This window comes from Haplochromis burtoni, unplaced genomic scaffold, assembly GCF_018398535.1.
Source record: "Haplochromis burtoni strain Fernald_Lab_line unplaced genomic scaffold, NCSU_Asbu1 Contig_13, whole genome shotgun sequence".
NCBI lineage: Eukaryota > Metazoa > Chordata > Actinopteri > Cichliformes > Cichlidae > Haplochromis > Haplochromis burtoni.
In genome coordinates this window covers 105,426-110,812 of record NW_024582374.1, presented here as the reverse complement: position 1 = coordinate 110,812, position 5,387 = coordinate 105,426, and positions in this window count along the sequence as shown.

The following is a 5,387-nucleotide window of genomic DNA, read 5'->3' as shown; positions in this document are numbered from 1 at the left end:
AAAAAATCAAGCTCCTTTGACTACGATGACCTGGATGACTGAGAACCTTCACAGACATAATAAAAAAAATATTCTCTCTTTCTTTAATAGCAATGAAGGTATAGCATATACAGCCAAGGCACTAATTAGTTTCAAGAAACAAGTTGGAAACTATGAATGCTTCGTATCAGCCACAATTAACGATCTGAGTTTTAAGTGACAGGAAGAGATCATTAAAGATTGGTAGTGACACACCTGACAGCGGGAAGTCCTTCCTGTCAGCGTTAAAGCTGACAGACTTGAGAGAACTAGAATAAAATTCAATTAATAAAGCGTCTTTTCAGATTCCAGAAATGTTTTGATGCACTGATGATGACAGAATGAGTCGTTTGTCTCATTTTTAATTATTGTAAGTGTGATTCCACAGTTTGGGATAAACATCTTTGCTTAGGCTGCTGCCCCCGCGACCCGGCCCCGGACAAAGCGGATGAAGATGGATGGATGGATGGGATAAACATCAGATTTGTCTTATTTGGTCTTTGTCTGAATAAACATAAACTGTTAACATGCCTGAATTGTGTATTTTATTTTTGTATACAATTTCAAAATTTACAACATTGTTTTGTCATATGCTTTTTTGTCAAACATGTCGTCATATGGAGCTGCACCACCATGCTGCTATTTACATATAGATCTAGATATATATAGATCTGGCTCTAAATAAATAGGTATAAAAATATATATTTTCTGTTTGTCTATCACATACTCAAGAAGCTATTTATAAATAACTTTGGGTATGTAGTCGACTTCAGTTAATCCATCGATGTATGTGAGTGATGTGGGTCAAACACCAGTTGCATAAAATTACTAGTCAGGAAGCATAATTCAGTGGGAAATGAAATGGGATTTATGCATTTATACAACATTATGGTGACAGGTTAATTGCTATTGACTTCTGTCCCATAATTTGGGATGACTCATTTCCGAGCATCCTGTTTGTGTTTTCATTTTATTCTACAGAACAAAGCGCATTCAAAGAGGCCATGGATAATGAGCTTTGGGGCTTAAGCTTATTTTTTGATATTTTGGACTTTACCCTACAAAGGTATGGTACCACTAAAGTGATGTTACTCTGTATTGTGGAGGTTTAACGGAGCTGGGTAGCCACATGCACAATTCTTCCATATTAAATTTTTGCCAAGCTTTTCTTAAAATATAAAGCTGTATTCAACTATTTCTATAATCAAAAACTGCAGTTCACATTCTGTAGTCTGCTCAGGCTGAATCAAACAAAATTGTACCAGATTCCAGACAGAGCGGAAACTTCTTTTGTTCTCAAAGAATATTCTGTAATTTCAATTATGTGATAAAATGATGTTTTATCTCAGAGGACTGCAGCTTACAAAAGACCCTGTAAAGGTAGGAATCTTAGCCAATAATGAACGTTGTATGGAAAAGATATGGGACTGGTCACATTTGTCACATTTGGCAAGTATCCCATTTCCATTACCTGTGGGTGCTATATGCCTGCCCAATACACCTGACCTTTAACACAGAGTTGGGATTAAGGAATATGACAAAAATCACTCAGGAATAATAACTCATTCCATGTAGTTTACTGTATGTGCAGAGATTAAGTGTTTTGGCCACTGGTTAGTTAATTATTTTGTCACTTGGGAGGGAAACTGGCAACAGCTAATCCACTGGGTGTCTGGTTCAGAAGTGCAAGTGATTAATTTGAAAATAATTTGTTTCCTGTTCGAACAACAAAGCACTTTTAGAGATAGAAGGTGGTTGACTAAGGTGTATTGTGACAGTTTGTCAGTAAGGTTAAATGTTAAAAGTGTTCTGGTGACCAGTAAAGAACATTTTTACTGTTAACTGGTGTTGATCCAGAAAGCTGCAGCTGTGTGAAATAGCAGTCTTGTTACTTGAAAGTAACGAAGAGCAGTAAGTCTTATTTTTTATTGGTTTTGGTGACACACCCATCGGTTTCTAGTAAGAGGAGAACTCTGATAACTTTGTGATAATAAAAGCTCAAATTTAAACACATAAGAAGGCAGCCATGAACAGTGATAGATGATGCATACAATGTACAAGCACAACACACTGTAAAATGTGCTGTGTATTTTACAGTTTTGTACTGTTCTTCTAGAATATCATTAAATTTACATAAATAGACTGATTTTACATTTCAAATGTAAATTAACATAAAATCACTGTAAATGTAATAAAACATAATTTTCTTGTTTTTTAAATGCATCTGTCTGTACATATGCATATTTAGATTGTTAAAATACTTTCACAAATGTATCATAATTTCACAAATATTTGTCCGTTATTTGAAAGATTGAACTGTTAAATTCAAATGTAATGCTATGGAAAAATATATAAAATGATTCTTATAAACTTTTTTTACATCAAATAATAATAATTATTATTGTTGTTATTTAGGGCGATCGTGGCTCAAGTGTTGGCAGTTCGCCTTGCAATCAGAAGGTTGCCGGTTCGAGCCCCGGCTCGGACACTCTCGGTCATTGTGTCTTTAGGCAAGACACTTCACCTGCTGGTGATGGCCAGAGGGGAATTGAAAAGCGCTTTGAGGGTCTCAAAAAGCGCGATATGAATGCAATCCGTTATTATTTAAACCAACTGTTAAATGTATATTTCTGTACATTTAAGTATTATTATTCATATTGCTGCATTCATTGATCTTGATTATAGGTAATTTCATTGTTTAATCGCATTAAAATGTACCGAATTTAATGTTTAAAAGCACTTGAAAAAGGCAAAATCCCATGTAAAATTAGGGCAACAAACTGTATTGTCATTACTGAAAATAACCGTATTTCAGAAAGTTATTTTCTGTTATTTTATGGTATTATTTTGGCGCCCCAGCTGCTGGAATATTACTGCTTTTTTAGGATTTTTTTTTTTTTACGGTGCAGTGCTTTGGTCAAGGTTTGGTGTATTTTATACAGAAAAGGGTACAATCTGATAAATTAGCTTTTTAACACAACTATTCGCTGAGCTAGAGCCCACTTAGTTTTCTTACCTCTACTTGTACTGAGAAACGAAGAAGTTAAATCAAGCCAGTGTTCACAGATAAATGATTTTGAATGTGCAGTCATTTAAAATAATGTGATAGTCTAAAAGGCTTAGTTTGCCTCTCTGCTTACATCAGTCAAAACAAAAATACATGTATTGCGGCTTCATTACATTGCCCGCTATTAGAATAGATTTTCAGATAGTTATTTAGTGTTGGTTTACCTGAGGCTCCAGGTCCTCCACTCTCGTAACATTATTCTTACAAAGCTGTTGGAAATCCAGGCTGCCGGCAGTAATCGAACAAGAAGCATTTTAGCTTATTTTTGTATAATTGTTGTCTCAATTGTTTTACAACTAAATTAACCAAATTTCTGTTTTTTGCTTAATCAGTTGCACTGTAAGAAGCATGCTATATAAACATAATTCCTTAAAAAGACAGTATTAAAGTCTAAATGTAATTTAGTAATCGTAACAGAGTAGTAACAACGTATCTTCTTCTCTGTCTTGGTATATTTTTTTCAAAATGTGACATCTTTCTTTTAAAAATCACCTCAGGATGACCTCAGTGCTGCCGTTTCTGGGATATGTATCTAAAAGGCAGCATGGAATTGCTTTGAATGGAATTTGCTCTCGCTTTGAAGACACACTCCCGCTGTGTGTTTGCACAACTCCAGCCCCAAACTTCTGTCTGCTGCAGAGATTTGTTTTAATTTATTTATTTTCCCCCAGTAGGAGTTTTAATTTTTTTGTTGGCCCAAAGCTTGAGTGATTCAGGTCGCTTTGTCCGTCACCGTCTGTCCTCGTGACGTGGCCATGTGTGCGGTAGTCAGGGCACACAGAATCAGCTGCCAGCTGAATTCTCCCTATTTTGCTCTACATTCCTCGCGGGTACACCGTGATGAAGAATCTTATGGGAAAAAATGTTGCAGATGAGAAGAGATGCAGTGTTTATGCATAACTAGACTCATTTCCCCTCCTTTCTTATTTGTGGAACACATGAAGGCTCATGAATGAATTTGAGCGCTTTGGCGTGTTGTCTATGTGTGCCAGGGAAGAGCTCCATATGTGTGAGTAAAGTATGTGCTCATGCTGGAATCACATGTTTTGCCAGACTCCATGGTCACTAATCCCCCCTTTTTTGCCAATATTTCCACTCTATCTGGTTTCATCAGGCAGGGATTACACAGGATTAGACAACCTCCCAGAAGCTGACATGCATTCATTCATTAAAAACCCAAATGGCATTGCTCACTCAGCTCTAATTCAACCAAAATGCACCAATTACAACACAACCACTGGCGTTTATTGCTGTAAAAATGTCTGTAAAATAATTTATATGACGTGGCTGCTTTGACAGGATTGCTGTGTTATGTGCTCTGTGTTTACGTAACATAGCGGTGAGGACAGCATGATGTCACCAGAATGGGGGTGGTATTGAAGTTGTAGTTTAGCTACCTTCACTTGCCCTTTACCTCAGAGCTGCAGCCAATGAGTGTGCAGGGCTTTATCCCTCTGGCAGGCTTCTTCTCTGTGCAGATGAAATAATCTGAGACTGGAAGACACTCTCAGATTTTGACTGTAGGTCACAATTTATTTATGCTTGATGCCCGAATGGCTTTACAAGGATCAATAAACAGTAAAAGGACATTTTAATCTTAAATGTTCTGATTGCATGCCCATTTCTAGCCAATCAAAAACTATATGAGCATTTTGATTTTGATGACGGGGGCAGAGTGACACAGTTTGGATTCAAACTGGGCTCAGTCATGATTTTTTAATTTTTTTCTTATTAAGCCAGGCTCCCATTGTGCTCTGCTGCGGCTCATTAGGCATCTGTCATTTAGGCGTCTGTCATCTGCACACCAGATGATGGACAGCTCTGTCCTCCCCACCATTTCACAGGCTTGCAGACTAAAAGAGTCCTTCTCAGTCTGTTTCCATTTTCTTCAAATTAGTGATAACTTTCAGATTCTCCTTGAATGCCAAAGGGACTTTTTTGATGAATAGCTTAATGTATCCAGTGGCTGTATATAAAAATGCCCACTAAGACATTTTTTAACCTCTGTTTTGAAGGCTTGAGCTGAGCCTTTTAACCCACGGCCATCTCTTGAAACCAAACAAGGACCCTGCAGTCCTATATGGTAGCAACTTGTCTATCAGAAGGTGTCCACATCTGCTTTCAAATGTGACTATAATTTATCAGCACACTATTAAATGCAACTTTCACAATGACAAATATTACGTACCCTCAATAAAAGTGTTGGATGAGTGCTTTTTTTTCCTCTTGAGAGCTCCTCAGTCTGGCACTGGCTTGCTGACATGCTCACTCAATAGACATCACCCAAGCTCTTGACAAATAC